The following is a 16729-nucleotide window of genomic DNA, read 5'->3' as shown; positions in this document are numbered from 1 at the left end:
CACCCCATTGCTATCCTTGAAGAAACTAAGCGCAAGACTCGCAACAAGTCAATAAAATTCCTCAAAGTCAAGTGGTCACATCATTCCGATCGTGAAGCCACCTGGGAACGCGAGGATCACCTCCGTTCTGAGTACCCGGAGTTTTTCCAGTCCTAGATCTCGGGACGAGATCCTTTCGTAGTGGTGGAGTGTTGTAACACCCCGGATCTAATTTACCTTATCTGTACTCCAACTCTTGCCGTTTCTGGCCCTAAGTTATTTTATTTCCTCGTTGTCGGGTTTTTGTCTCCATGTGTTTTGTCTTTGTCATGCATCTCATATCATGTCATCATGTGCATTGCATCTGCATATGTGTTCGTCTCATGCATCCGAGCATTTTCCCTGTTGTCCGTTTTGCATTCCGGCGCTCCTATATCCTTCGGTGGTCCTTTCTACCTCTTTTTCGTGTGTGGGTGTTAAACGTTTTCGGATTGGACCAAGACTTGCCATGAAACCTTGGTTTACTACCGGTAGACCGCCTGTCAAGTTTCGTGCCATTTGGACTTCGTTTGATACTCCAACGGTTAACCGAGGGACCGAAAAGGCCTCGTGTGTGTTGCAGCCCAACACCCTTCCAAACTGGCCCAAAACCCACCTAAACCCTCTCCATCATCTAGAGCGTTCGATCACGATTGCGTGGCCACAAACCGCACCTCATTTGGAGCTTCCTAGCTCCTTCTACCTCTATAAATAGACCCCTCCTCAAAAATCCCGGATCCCCTGCTTCCAAACCCCAGATTCCTGCTCCCCTCGCCGCCGGACGTATCCGAATTCGGCCGGACACATCTGCCTGCCACCGCGGACCAACGGGACACCGCCACGTCAGCCCCGCGGCGCCCCACATCGCCGCCGCCGCCCGAGGCCCGCCAGGCCCGCGGGAAGCCCCCGCGGCCCGGTCTGCCCGCCGCCGCCCGAAGCCATCGACGCGCCGCCCCACGCCCTCGTCTCCATCACCGGTGCGGCCCCGCCACCACGCGCCGGCTCGCCGCCCCGGCCGCCGCCTCCGCCGCACCGGGCCGCCGCCCGCCGGCGCCGCCGATCCGCCTCGTCGCCGGCGCCCCGTCGTCCTCCTCGCCGCACCTCCACCTCGCCTCCCCGCCTCTTCCTCATCTCCGGCCGGCGAACCCTCTTCGGCGAACCTCGGGATCCGTGCCGGCCGGATCTCAGATCTGAAATCTCCCGGTTGACTTTTATCCTCGAAACCCTAGCTTTTTAGCATTTTCCGCATGCCATAACTCTGCATCCCTAGCTCCGATTCGTGCGTGTAGCATATCAAAATGTTTGTCTCGACGAGTAAATCATTCCATCTCATTGCATCATTTTAATTTGAGCTCATCTTGATGCCCGAAATGCTGTTGGAAGAGGGCTATGTGAGGAATATTCCAGATCTATTTCAGCAAATGGCCTTTTGTCATTTTTGCCATGATTAATGTGTGCATGCTATGGTCCTGAGCTCTACATGTGTTTTGTTATATGCCATGTTATCTTTACAGAGGTGTATGCCATGTATTTTTGTGATATTTGTGGTGACTAGCACAAGCATACAAAGTAGCGTAATCGTGATGCTGATTTCAGGGACTTAGAATTTCACTAAGTCCTTGTCCTGATTTTGCTGTTATGCCATATGTTCATGTTGTTTCCTAGTGATCCGTGCCTCTTTTGAGGATGGTCAGTAAGGTTGTTTTGTTAACATTGTGGTGCTCTATCCATCCATGTCTTTGTTTGCAATTATGGAGCACCCTAGCTTGAGTCAATCGAGCTCTACTTTTGCTATAAAATGATCCTGGCAGACTGTTGACATGTTTAGCGATTTTGCCGAGGATGTTGCTATTGATCCATGCATGCTATGTTGTTGTTATTGCCATGTCGAGCTTCTATGCCATGTAATCATGATGGGTGTATGCTTAGATTGTCATGTCATGCTCTGTAGTGAGTGCATAGAGCTCGTAAACATGCCTACTCGTTAACTGTTTTGCATGCTCTAGTTTTTCACCAAGTCTGAATCTGTTTATGTTTTTGCCATGTTCACATGCTTGCAATTGTATTTTCCGATCCCTTTTGACTCAAGGTCACTAAGGGACTTTTGTTAAGTGCTTTGAGTAGCTTCATGCCATGCCTTGCTTTACCATGTTAAGTTCCTCTAGCATGTAGTTTTCATGCTCTAAAGATTGCTTCCTGCTGATAAATTCCAGACTTGTGTTAATTTCACCAAGTCTGAAACCTCTTATCATTTGCACTTTTTCCATGCTTGTTTGAACCTGTTATTGGATGAATTAGCCGTATCTCAGTGTTCATATTTTGTCAAGCTTCATCAGTGGATCCCTGCTATATATTTTGTTGTCATGTTTGAGCGTTGTAGCATATTTATCTTGTTGCATTTAGATGGTTACTTGCTGATTATCGCAGACCGGTGCCATATTTGTTTTGCTTGCCATTTCCAAACTGTGCATCCGATTCCGGTGATCTTTATATCAATTTCAACCGAAATCACCTCACCTTTCCAGTGGCACTCTTGGATTTCCATGTTGATACCAGGTTCATTCATTCCTTTGCAAATCATGCCTATGCATCACATACCGCATCCCGCATAGCATACCATGTTTGCATCATGTTGCTTGAGCATTGCACATGGTTGATTGTGCCCCTTTTGCTTGTTGTTCTTGTTTGTGTAGAGCCGGGAGACGAGTTTGTGAATGAAGAGCCCGTTGTGTTCGCTTACGAGGATCAAGGCAACTCTAAGTACTTTGCAGGCAAGATGACCATACCCTCGAAATCACTTCTATCTTTGCTTGCTAGATGCTCGCTCTTTTGCTATGCCTATGCTACGATGCCTAACACTTGATTATCATGCCTCCCAAATTGCCATGTCAAACCTCTAACCCACCATGTCCTAGCAAACCGTTGTTTGGCTATGTTATCGCTTTGCTCAGCCCCTCTTATAGCGTTGCTAGTTGCAGGTGAAGATTGGAGATTGTTCCTTGTTGGAACATGTTTATTGTTGGGATATCTCAATATTATCTTGTTATCTTAATGCACCTATATACTTGGTAAAGGGTGGAAGGCTCGGCCTTATGCCTAGTGTTTTGTTCCACTCTTGCCGCCCTAGTTTCCATCATATCGGTGTTATGTTCCCGGATTTTGCATTCCTTACACGGTTGGGTTATAATGGGAACCCCTTGACAGTTCGCCTTGAGTAAAACTCCTCCAGCAATGCCCAACCTTGGTTTTACCATTTGCCACCTAGCCTCTTTTTTCTTTGGGTTTCCGGAGCCCATGGGTCATCTTTATGTAAACCCCCCCGGGCCATTCCTCCTCTGAGTGTTGGTCCAAACTAGAGCCCCTTGCAGCGCCACCTCGGGGAAACTCGAGGGCTGGTTTTAATTGCATGGATTGCTTATCTGAGTGTGCCCTGAGAACGAGATATGTGCAGCTCCTATCGGGATTTGTCGGCACATTCGGGCGGTGTTGCTGGACTTGTTTTACCATTGTCGAGGATGTCTTGTAACCGGGATGCCAAGTCTGATCGGATTGTCTTGGGAGAAGGAATATCCTTCATTGACCGTGAGAGCTTGTGATGGGCTAAGTTGGGACTCCCCTACAGGGATTTGAACTTTCAAAAGCCGTGCCCGCGGTTATGGGCAGATTGGAATTTGTTAATGTCCGGTTGTAGATAACATGAAACTTAACTTTTTTTAAATGCACCAACCGCGTGTGTAACCGTGATGGTCTCTTCTCGGCGGAGTCCGGGAAGTGAACACGGTGTTGGAGTAATGCTTGACGTAGGTTGTTCTAGGATCACTTCTTGATCAGAGTTGTTCATCCGTGCTTTGCCTTCTCTTCTCACTCTCTTTTGTGAATATGTTAGCCACCATATATGCTAGTCGCTTGCTGCAGCTCCACATCATACCTTACCTTACCTATAAGCTTAAATAGTCTTGATCGCGAGGGTGTGAGATTGCTGAGTCCCCGTGACTCACAATTTACTTCCAAACCAGATGCAGGGACCGATGATACCGTTCCAGATGTTATGACCGAGCTCAAGTGGGAGTTCGATGAAGACTCTCGCCGTCACTACGTGTCTTTCCCAGATGATCAGTAGTGGTGCCCAGTTGGGGCGATCGGGGACTGTGTCGCATTTGGGGGTTGATCTTTCTTTTGGTACCATAGTCGGACCCTGAGTGTATTGGTTGAATGTAATGACTTTTTATGTATTTGTTTAACGTGGCGAGTGTAAGCCAACTATGTACCTTTCCCCTTTATTAATTTACATGGGTTGTGGTGAAGATTACCTCACTTGCGACATTGCTTTCAATGCGGTTATGCCTCTAAGTCATGCTTCGACACGTAGGAGATATAGCCGCATCGAGGGCGTTACACTATGTGATCATTATTTCTGCCGAGGTGGGATTTGGAGGGGCGTTTACGCCTTCGCTTTGACTGCTTCTCGAGGGAACAACCCTTTGCTGCGTCCTTCCGTTCCTCGTTGTTATTTTCTTTAGGTGTGTCCACCATGTATACGTCATGTGATGAAGTGGGTGTCCAGTGCCCTGTGGGAAGTGGTTTCTCTTCGCCTCCCGCATCGTCGTCCATTGCGTCGATGTCTTCGGAATCGAAGTCGAGCATGTCGGTTAAATCATCGAAAGTGGCTACTAAGTGGGTGGTGGGCAGGCGGCGAATTTCTTCGTCATCCGCATCCCAATCCTGCGGGACGTAGTTCGGCCAGGACTCTCCTGACAAGGAGAGAGACCTTAATGAGTTCAGTATGTCGCCGAAGGGCAAGTGCGGAAAAATATCCACGGAGGTAAACTCCATGATCGGCGCCCAATCGGATTCGATAGGAACAGGCGTAGGCGGTTCGGAGTCCGTGGCCGGAGGATCTGGTAGTTTGGCAACACGGCTCTCGTGAAGGGTAAGGTCGATATTCAGCTCTATCGCTGCAGAGGATACGGCCTCCGTGGCGGGGTCTTTCTGGCCGTCCACGGATGGCGAAACCGGCTCCGAATTGAGGGTCGGAGCGGCTGCTGGTGCGATTTCTCGAACACTGTCCAATGGTAGAGCTAAATCGTACTCATCATGACCGCGCGGCGCACAAGGCAGGGGCTCAAATCCATCAAAGATCAAGTCTCCGTGGACATCGGCCGTGTAGTTTAAGCTTCCAAACCTGATCTGGTGGCCAGGGGCGTAACTTTTGATCCACTCGAGATGGCCAAGCGAGTTGGCCCGCAGTGCGAAGCCGCCGAACACAAAGATCTGTCCGGGGAGAATAGTCTCACCCTGGACTGCATCACTATCGATGATCGTAGGAGCCATCAAGCCTAATGGCGACAACACAGAGGAACTCTCAATGAAAGCACCAATGTCGGTGTCAAAACTGGCGGATCTCAGGTAGAGGGTCCCGAACTGTGCGTCTAAGGCGGATGGTAAGAGGAGGCAGGGGACACGATGTTTTACCCAGGTTCTGGCCCTCTTGATGGAGGTAAAATCCTACGTCCTGCTTGATTTATTCTTGATGATATGAGTATTACAAGAGTTGATCTACCACGAGATCGGAGAGGCTAAACCCTAGAAGCTAGCCTATGGTATGATTGTATGTTGTCCTACGGACTAAAACCCTCCGGTTTATATAGACACCGGAGGGGGCTAGGGTTACACAAGGTCGGTTAAAAAGGAGGAGATATACATATCCGTATTGCCTAGCTTACCTTCCACGCCAAGTAGAGTCCCATCCGGACACGAGACGAAGTCTTCAATCTTGTATCTTCATAGTCCAACAGTCCAACCAAAGGATATAGTCCGGCTGTCCGAAGACCCCCTAATCCAGGACTCCCTCACCGCCCACCGTGTATGAATGGGGAAATGGAGGGAGAAACAGAGGTCTTTCGGACGATCTTGGATCAAACAGAGGTCAGAATGGGCTCAGAGGCGGTCGTGTCATGTCTAATTGAAGTTACTATCCTACCCCTATTTATAGCAGTGGAATCGGGCCGATGGATTGTTCGTGTAATGGGTAGACATTAATTTCCATCTCCCAAACACTTGGCTTCGGGCAGCCGACGTGGGAGTGGACATTTTGCCGCTTCTTTCGAATTTTGGGACAATAAGCATCCACGTTTACCCTGGCAACTAAATTCGAATCCATTTTGTATTCCTATACGAATCTTTATAAATCATTATATGTGTTTTTATATATATATTCAAAATGACGACAAAGATGTATTCCACTGTCATATCTGAATATGGTTTACAAATGCCAATACTCAAATTCAGAAGCTAGAATCCAGTTTAAGGTGAACTCAAATATTTGGAACACTTCATGTCCAACTCAAATTTCACACGCAGCATAATGTGTAATCCCATTTAGATATGTACACAAGCGATGTATCAAGATTCAAATACCGAGTCAATCAACCAAGAATGTATAGAACTAACAGACATATAAACACTTATAGAGTATATGGATCAATAATATCAACTAACATACATAAGCCAGGCCACTGTACTTTTCTTTGCTACAACAACATCCTTTTTTAGCCAAGCTACTACAGCATCTTGGCCCTTTTCGATGCGTGCCACTTATGGTCCATCTATACTACTATTATTGCTGAATGCACATTCAGCCCGATTGGCATATTTGTAGGTCTGGCACAGCAATCAAAATGAAATGTCTCCGAGTCTTATCAGTTAATACAGACTTGTGCTCAAATAAAATTACAAACCAAAAAACAAAAAACAAAAAAACAATTATTACATGATCTCTAAAATAAATGGTTTGATTGATTACATGAACAAACAACACAAAGGCTATTCAAAGATGGAAAGAACATTTCACCTATGATTTACCAAGTGGGAATTTAAGTTCCTTTTTCCTTCAGGACCTTAACAATGTGGTCAGTCTCAGCTTGCTTCGTTTTGAAATCCACCAAATATTTAATGGTTGTCTTGAGTACTTCTACTGATTGTGTTATTTGCTTCCTCAACATGTCAACTTCATATCTAAGTGCAGTTGGCAATTCATAATGCATGATTAGGCCGGTGCCACTACTGTGGGATGATACAACGTCCATGGGGACCTCTCTCTTTGATCTTGGGCTAACCTATTTTGCCATTAAAGTTCCGATTGGATTCAGAAAAGTTGAAGTTAGCAAAACGTCTCAACTGGGAGTTACAACGGCAAACCAATTAAACAAATAAGGAATTAAAGAGTTTCAATTTGATGCTGAAAAGTAGTTATTAACATCATTGTAATCCGTTGTTGCAGCAGCAAAGCAGTTAAACAAACAAGTAGCTATTTAAGTTCAGGCAAATAGGTAATTCTTAACAGCAAGTATCAGACACATAGATAGGCGCAGTCTATAATAGGATTAACAGGCTATGGCATTATGTAATCAGTAGCAAACTAAATTAAGCCAAGCAACGTAATTGAACAATTTTGCAATAAGTGGCTAACTAAAATTCCGAGAAGCAGGTAACTGAACTTATGCTAGTTCTTTGTACAGGCACACTGCAACTTCTTTTTCGCTTAAAGGGTTGTACGAAGGAGTTCATGGCATCAATTTCTTGGATACGCAGTCCCAATACTTATTTCTTCCCACACTGCATTGGTAAGTCGAATGGTTAATCTGGTAAGATGGTGCGTCCTTGATATGTTATATGAGGACGTGTAGTCAGACTAGTTGTAGCCACGCACATTACACTGGCTTTTACTGTATATTTCATGCAATTACTTTTGGCATATCGAGATCTAAGCAATCTACAATAGGATGAAAAGACTGGCATCCTTCACATTATTGGCGAACTCAGTTCATAAAAACAAGCAATTCAACCATTCTATGGGTAAATCAAAAGCGCCACTGGAATATTTTTCACTACCCCTATCATACACGCAAAAAGGGGTGATGCCACCATAGGGGATGGTATGGGTGGCCGCCTCGGGTGGATCGAAAGTATGCACCTAGTTTGAGTCGTCCAGGTTGGCCCAGGCTAGTTTTGTTTGTCCCAATGCACGAGCAGGCAATGTAAAAAATGAAGAAAAATGTTTCAATTTGGATAGGCCAATAACATAAGTGCAAGGCAGGCCTATAGCAGGCTCGCGGCCCAAACGAGCGCCTCCCATATCGATCGACAGCAGGAAAAATCCAATTCATAAGCTCGAGCCTCTAGTCTGGTTCGGTCCTAACCTAGCCACCGTTGGATAGACCGACACAGCACTTCCTCGTGCCCTTGTTGAAGGGTGGTCGCCGGGCTTCAAGAGAATGGAAGGACAAGAAGATGAAGATCCAATCTTGGGTGTAGCCTGTGTGGGAGGCAGCGGCGGCAGCACGAGCATGGCATCGAGCTTGCACAAACGGACAGTGGCAGCTTGCAAGAGTAGCATGCGCAACGGGCAGGTACATCACATCCCTGATTATATCTAATTCAACTCTTCGATTTCTGGCCAATAGTTAAACCTGACGGTGTTGTAAAACTACTTGTATGTAGGGAATCTATGAGAAAATGAAACCAATTTCTACTTATTTTATAACTCCCCCATAGGGATGGCAATGGGTCGGGTTTGGGGCGGGTGGAGCTAGTCCAAATCCAACCCATGACCCATCTCCCTACCTTCTTCCCATCCACCAAATTATCCATGGGCACAACCTGTGCCCATGCCCAAACCCATTGGATACCCACATACCCATGGAGGTCCATGGGCATAAAAAAGTTAGCATGAAGCCTTCCCAAAGATCAAATTAACTCATCATCATTCACTCACAAATGACAACTTAAGCTACAAGCATAAGTAGGCAACAAGTAATACGATGAGTCCTTAAGTGTGACATACCAGATCGAGGTTGATTCTGCAGCATATAGCTAATGGCACCAATTACATATTGCCTGCCATTTCCCATTGATTCATTCTTTCTACTATCACTGGCATATGGTCCCACATGTCATATTGGTATCCATTGGATATCCATGGAGCACAAACTATAATCGTGCCCAACCCGGTTGTTCATGGGTATCCATATCCACGGACCCATGGGCAGAAATGCGCTCCATACCCTTGCCCAACCGGGTCGGGTATCCGTGGATATCCAGATCCATGGATAAAATTGCCATCCCTACTCCCCCAATCAATACTGAACTGACTGAATCTGATGAATCCAATCAAGTTTCCGGTGCAAACATCCAAGCTCATGTTGTTCTTGAGCCTGAAGTGTCTAATGAATAGACTGCTAATGAAGGATTTGATGCAAACATTTTACATGCTCCTGTTGATAAACATATAGTGTCTAATGAGGCATCTAATGCAAGCATTTTGCAAGCTCCCGTTGAAGGATTTAGTGTCTAATGATGATCTGCTATGTTGAGAGAGACATAGAGATTTGGAGGCAATGTTGACAAGCAAATTATAGTGTATTTTCATGGCTTGAGGAAACGTCGAGGCCATCTACCAGAAAGTCCCCGTATCATGACAACATAGCATAAATACTTTTCTAATCTATTGTTTGAAACTATTGGCATACTTGTGCAGGATAGATTATTGATATGCAGTTTGCGCAGTGGTTATAAGTGCAATTACACTTTGATATTTTCAGCCAGAGAATGAATAATTCAAGCAGGTACAGACCATGTATGTAGTCCTTGTACACCATGTTGCATTTTGTGTTTTCTGGTGCTTGCATCATTTAGTGTTTATAATCTGAACTACTTTGGATCATTAGCTGGTTTTCAAAGTGCATGTAGCTTCCCATTTCTCAAGTTATGTTGATTTCCAGAGTGCAAGTGCCTTAGTATTTTTAAGTTAAATGTTCGCCCCTGGTAACTTGAATTCGTGGATCCGCCACTGCACACAAATCATACACGAATGCAAGTACGAATTAAATGAAATGCAGGGACTTATGCTAGCTCATTGTACAGGCTCACTGCAGCTCTGCTTGCGCTTGGGATGTTCCATGTACAAGTCCATGTTACCACTTTCTTGGATGTGCATGCCTTGTGCTCCTTGCATCCCACTATGCATTTTTGACACGACGAATGGCTGATCAAACAAGAGGAATCGACCTTCCTGTTGTACCAGAGGACAGATACTTACAAGGTTATATGGGTGTGCAGGATGTGTACCATATCCCGTAGCGCCGTCATGCTTCACTAAAAAATGAATTTTCTTGTTTCAGATGATATCTCCAGAAGAAATAAGAGTTAAAGTCAGAGTTGGATAGGCGTGTAACCTAAGAGAGCAGTGAAAGGATATCCAAACATCATCGGAACAGTGCACAAGGGAGTGATGTGTGGATACCTAGTTTGGGCCGGCGTTTGGGCATGCTCGCCTAGCTAGAGTGCGGGTCACTTCAGAGCCGTTGAGGGTGATGCACTGGCGTTGGCTGGCCGTGCACGGATGCAGATCTTGAGTGGCAGCGGAGCGCTATGATGCGGTGGACGAGACTGTTGGTGATGCCCCAGCGGCCTTGAGGGGCGGAGGCGCGACGATGTGCTCGGTGAAGTAGCCCTAGTGAGCTGGGAGACGGCGTCGGTGAAGCGCACCTGATGCGGTGGAAGTCGGTGTATGTGGGGCATGTCGGTTGCGGCGGCCAACGTTGTCGGTGGACTACCCGGTGTGGTGGATGAGGGCGTAGATGAGGTAGCTCCGGTGCGGTGGTGAAGCGCGACCGTCGTCGTCGTCGTTCGGCACAAAGGTGGGGAAAGAGACAAGACGAGGGGCGATTCTAACTTTGCTTGGGTTGGCGGCGAATTAGGGATTTGAGCAATCTGGGCGCGGAAGGGGACGATGGGGAAGGGAGATTTTGCAGGGCTGGAATTGGGGCCGCCAGATATTTCAATCCGAAACATGGAAGCGCGAACTTATTTTGTCGTCGTCCTTTTTTTGGGGGGGGGGGGGACAGAGGGGGGGTGTATGGCTGGGTGCTAAGCGTTCGTCCGACACACGCGACCACCACGACACGACCCTGGTCTGCCTGGTGCGCCTACATTTGAGAATGGAAACGAATCTTCTTTCATTTGCAAACGAATCTGTATGTATTACCATGCCCGTGTTTTCCTTTCAATAATTAGTCATTCGGAACAAGATACTATAAATTAATTAATGAGGAGTTATTTGAAAAAAATCGAAACGGTATCCACGCTAACGTGGATTAGAGTGTGTGTCACATAATTAGTTATTTGAATTAGAGTGTGTGTCACATAGCGATCTCCAATTTTAACGTGGATTTCACATTTCACTGTATCCATGCTACATTTTTAATACAAATTCATATGTATATGATTAACACATATGACCTACAAAATAGCACAACAAATCGAGTCAATGTCAATTTTTCGAAACCTAGTATGGCACGAATTCGAAATAATTACCCATACTAGTCGTCAACCCGTGCACTTGCACGGGCCTGCAATTTAAAGACCACAAAATTAGTATTTGAACAATAGTTCTTCTAGTTTTAGGTAATATTTGTAAACATGCAGTAATATAATTTTGGAATATTGGTACCAAATAATTAGTATTGGTCCACGGAAGGGTAATAAAGAATAATGCATTTAAAAAATTGTCTCATGGTTATACATTCTCGTGGACTTTTCATTTGTTGGACTCCAATTAACACTGACTTTAATATTGATATTCCAATGATTCCTACGTAACTTGACATCTTGTCACTACTATGTATAGTCTTGTATTTCTCTTTTTATGATGTATTTATTTTGACTTTTTAATGGACATATAGAGATGCATGCATACTTAGAGCATGTCTCAGTCATGTCTACCTTTGACATAGCTAAGTTTAGGACACATGACCCGTGTCTCAAATTGTTGCGAAGGCTAGCACAACTACAAAAGCCAGGACAAAATTGTAGATAAAAGCAAAATATAGAATATGAGGTAGATGTAATTATATGAACATTAACGTGCAGAAAATCGCTACAGCATATGTGTAAATCAAATACATACCTCAGGGTTGGTGCCCTTCATTAAATTAAATCTATGTAATTTATTTTATTTGTACCATTTATATGTATATGAAATCTAAGAAATCGGTAATTCCATATATATGCATGTGATTTGACCATTAGATAATCTAGATGGATATGTGTCTTGTATATGTTTTCCAATGCAATACTTTTTTGTGAACTTGAGTTTGAATGTATTTCATACATTAAAAATGATATATTGAAAAGGGATCATATCATTAGTAATATATCATTGCTAGAAAACCATAGGCCACACATCAGAGCAAAAACTGTTACATGCAATTTATACGATATATAAGTACATACATGCATATATGTCAGGCATCAATGGGTCGCAAATGGTGCAAAAAGAAAATACTCCACATAATTGTGTTATGACATTGAGATGACGCACGTAACATGTCCTGCAAATAAACTGAACATGTAAACGACCATTTGTCCATCACCAATTTGTGTTTCTGTTTGTTCCTGCTGCAAAACATCTTCAGTAGAAACCCTCTAGTTCAAAAATTATTGTTTTAGAAATCCACACACCATGCCCACAATGATCATTGATGTATCTTGATGAGAGACATGGAACACCATGTAATGTCCAATATGTAAAAAAGCTGGGACCATGGGACGTCGTCATCAGGTCGGTGCCTGAGACATTTTGACTTGATCTTTATTTTGTGAGGTGAGTCTTGGGCCTAAACCAATGATTCGACAACTGAAGCATCTACAATGGAATATGTAACGTAAGCTTTTAGGACTCAAACAAACTAAATCTACGGTACTTGCTTGATCCCAACCACAGAATTTAGATATTCAGGTTATTATTTTTATAGGATAATATGGGTGTTTGTATGGTACCTTCAATTAGTAAATAGAAAAACGATTTTATTATTTGAAGATTTTGCATTTAAAATAATGACCCCAAGCATCTTTCAATGGCAAAAAGAAACAGTAAATTATATTAGTCATATGAGACGTGATAATACTTATATAATCTTTTGTAATATATAAACCCTAAATATGGCCATAAAACTAAATTTGAGTTGCAGAATTTCTTACCACATCATTAGGTCAGTAAATAATTAACTTTACCTGCCTTCACTTCCAATAATATATAATCAAATTCTGACACTGAAGGAATAAAAGAACAATATATACATACTGTTTGTCTTCCAACTTATGTATTGACATGTCGATGAGTTGACATATAAATCTGGAAGGTGCATCACATGGAAATTAATTTATTTATTCTATAGTTTTCATTTCTTATTTATTGGAAGGACGTGCACAATTTTCCATGTATATGTTCTGATGGTCAAGTGCCCAACTACAAAATATATTACCTAAATGATGGTCAATGTCAAAAAAGCTCTTATATTATTGAACAGACAGAATAGTTCGGAACTCTTATTTAGTTTCCAGCTTTAAATGCTTTGGTCAAGCAATCAACCACACAATTATCTTGGAAAGAAACTAACAAAGAGAAAGATTTAATGGAAAATGTAACGATCTTTAAGAAAATACCTGTCCAATGAACTCATCAGTACATAAATACATAGCCATCAGGCATGCGTGTAATACACAACGTGTTTCACTAATAAAGAAAAGAGTACATCTATTGGGGACAAAAATACCTGATGTGTGTACCAACGACATTTGCAAAGATGCCGTCGCTGGATTAAACGATGCTGACATTGCCATTGTTTTGTGGAGTTGTCTCATGTTTCCGGTGGCTAGATGTGCTCGCCGTTGTCTTGTATGTCCCAGAAAATAGGACTTAGCTCCTCCATCTGCCGATCTGCACAGTGGTGCCATTTCAAATATCCGCGTGGAAAAGCTGGAGAAGACCATTAGATGGAACAACATTAGTAAAGAGATAATGAGAAGGTCGAGAGTTTTGGACAGAGAGAAAGAGATGAATATCAAACGCATGTGCACATAGCTAAGCTGACTTCCCAAGCAAGTTGATCAATTCCAGTAAGATGCGTTAGTAGCTAGGTACATACGTATATGTATATACAGGTAACCATGATTGAAGAATACATACGTATATGCATATACAGGTAACCATGATTGAATTCTTCGTCCGCTAAACACAGCCACATGAGAGACATGATTGATCAAAAATTCGCACCAGATCATCATTGTACTGGACAACAGCATCTGCCTGTGAACAACCCGTGATGTTCGTCCGGCCAGATTCATACGTAGAAAGCTGGCTCAATCTTTGGCAAAAATAATAAAAAGAAGGCTGACTCAATGGCCATAATTATACACGTACAAAACCTCCTAATCAAGCATGCACTTGATTAATCTTACCGGCCAGAAACACAACGCAGGGTAAACATGCACGATATATTTATGTGGATGTGCTACCCATGGCACCAACGCACGACTCATGCGTGCCCGGATCAATTTTTTATAAAAGTCGGCAGCGGCGGCGTGGCTGGTTATGTCGAGGAAGAGAGAGGATTCAGGAGGAGATCTATATTATGAAAACGCTGCAAACCCTATTTGATGATTACGATGAAAGGAATCTTCTATTGATTCATTTTTTTCCTTGCAAACTTTACGTGAAGATTATGGTGCAAGGAGTCTTCTCGATTCACCTTTTTTTTCCTAAATACTGTTTTAGACGTGAAGATAAATTGAGAGATCTACACCGTAATAACTCGGTCCTACCAGATGAATGGCTCCTAATTTCTAATTAACGTGAATTTATTAGGGAGTCCATAATTAGTATAGGTATAGATGCACGGTCCTCAGTTCAAATCTTACAATATACACCGAATTGAAACATCGATATTAAGTCTCATACTATCTACATTCAAATGCTGCTTTTAGCCCCCCCCCCCAGCGCACACACGCTACATACTTTCTGTATCGATCAACCTTCCTCTCCTAACCACCTTAGGAAGCTATCGGTTTCCAACACACATCCATTCTTTCTCTCCATGTTTCGATCTCTAACTCTCTCAACTACACAACCCCCCTTTCCACTCTGTTACGAAATGTATTTACCTCACACACCCGCCATTGCACCCCATGTCGAGCTCTCTCTCTCCCTCTCCCTCTCACCCTCTCATGCTAAATACATGCATTGCCTATCTAGCCCCCAATCTCTCGGGCGCACGCACACACATTGTCTATCTAGGTCACTCCCTCGAGACTGTCTCACTCTTTCTTTCGCACGGCGGGCCACACTCGCTCAATATCGCTCTCTTTATCTGAGTCTCGTTTAACCTTGTTTTCTTTCACACACAAATGATATATCTCCCTGTTCGGTCCTCGATCGACACACTATATACTCTCTCACGCAGATTGTCTTTCTAGGTCAGTCCATCGAAGCCGCCCCCATTCTTTCGACCTCATGGCGGGCCATGCTCTCTCTACCCTCTCTCCCTCCCTCCCTCTCTCTCTCCCTCTCTCTCTCTCCCTCTCTCTCTCCCTCTCTCTCTCTCTCTCTCTTTGTATGTCTCGGTTGACCTCGCTCTTTCTCAGACAAAAACGATATATCACCCCCATTCTGTCGACCTCATGGCGGGCCACGCTCTCTCTCTCCCTTCCTCTCTCTCTCTCCCCCCTCTCTCTCTCCCTCCCTCTCTCTCTCCCTCTCTCTCCCTCCCTCTCTCTCTCTCTCTTTGTATGTCTCGATTGACCTCGCTCTTTCTCAGACAAAAACGATATATCACCCCCATTCTTTCGACCTCATGGCGGGCCACGCTCTCTCTCCCTCTCTCTCTCCATCCCCCCCCCTCTCTCTCTTTATATGTCTCGACTGACCTCGCTCTTTCTCAGACAAAAACGATATATCACCATGTTTGAGCCCAATTCGACTTATTCACATTGTATACTCTCTCACGCACATTGTCTATCTAGGTCACTCTCTCCAATCCGTCTCACTCTTTCGATCGCACGACGACCCTATATGATCGATTGACCTTGCTTCCTCCCACGCACAAAATATATCTACACGTCTGTGACTAGATCATCTCTCAAGCTCTATCTTACAGCCCTCACCCTTGCCAAAAGCTCAATCGGACAATATCATTCTAGAGCATATATATTTGTTCAATGAATGTCGGACCACACTCATTTTGTCTCTCTATCTATATGTCTCTCGATTGACCTTGCTTTCTCACGCCGTATCTTCCACACATTGAAGCTACCTCTCCATCCCTCGCAAAGCCGGTGCTCTTTACATTGCGACGGGCACTCCAACCTTGGATTAATTTGTGTAGGCATTTATTCCGGTCGGTTTAGATTATATTTTCAGAGCATTCGGCCCACAACTACTCGAAACACCGTTGCAACCCCCGCAACTCCCCTAGCCGATTTCCCTCTGGCTCGGCCATCGCTCTCTCGCACGTCCTTTCTCACCTTCAATGTTGCACAATGGTATTATTGCAAAAAACTCGGTTGTTCTCTTTAATTATTATAAATAAGCTACAAAACTACACACCGATAGTCCACTTGGAATGGGACAAATTTCGACCCACAAATTAAAGTGCTACAAACTACACACCGAGGGGCCCTCATGTCATGATACAAATTTGGACCCATATACAAATTAAAAAATAAAGGATGAGGATCGAACATGCGACCAGGGCCTTCAAGCCGCACGTTAATAGGCAACATATGTAGAACAACAATGTTTGTTGTACCTCCCTTTGTTCACATAATCTTTTTATATTACCACAGCCTATTTAATTGATAATATGTAATATTATTT

General features: G+C 44.0%; 1 long non-coding RNA gene across 1 annotated transcript; it reads right to left on the bottom strand.

Annotated features, from left to right (window-relative positions):
- Positions 1–12271: 12271 nt before the first annotated feature.
- On the bottom strand, positions 12272–14493 carry LOC123149646 (uncharacterized). Its single transcript, XR_006474805.1, has 3 exons — positions 14045–14493; positions 13632–13834; positions 12272–12721 (listed from the first exon to the last, which is right to left on the bottom strand). It is a non-coding gene; the product is annotated as an uncharacterized lncRNA (long non-coding RNA).
- Positions 14494–16729: the final 2236 nt, after the last annotated feature.

Source organism: Triticum aestivum, chromosome 1A (genome assembly GCF_018294505.1).
Source record: "Triticum aestivum cultivar Chinese Spring chromosome 1A, IWGSC CS RefSeq v2.1, whole genome shotgun sequence".
NCBI classification, from domain to species: Eukaryota; Viridiplantae; Streptophyta; class Magnoliopsida; order Poales; family Poaceae; genus Triticum; species Triticum aestivum.
The sequence above is the reverse complement of the archived record's forward strand: the minus strand, read 5'-3'. Positions and strand labels throughout refer to the sequence as shown.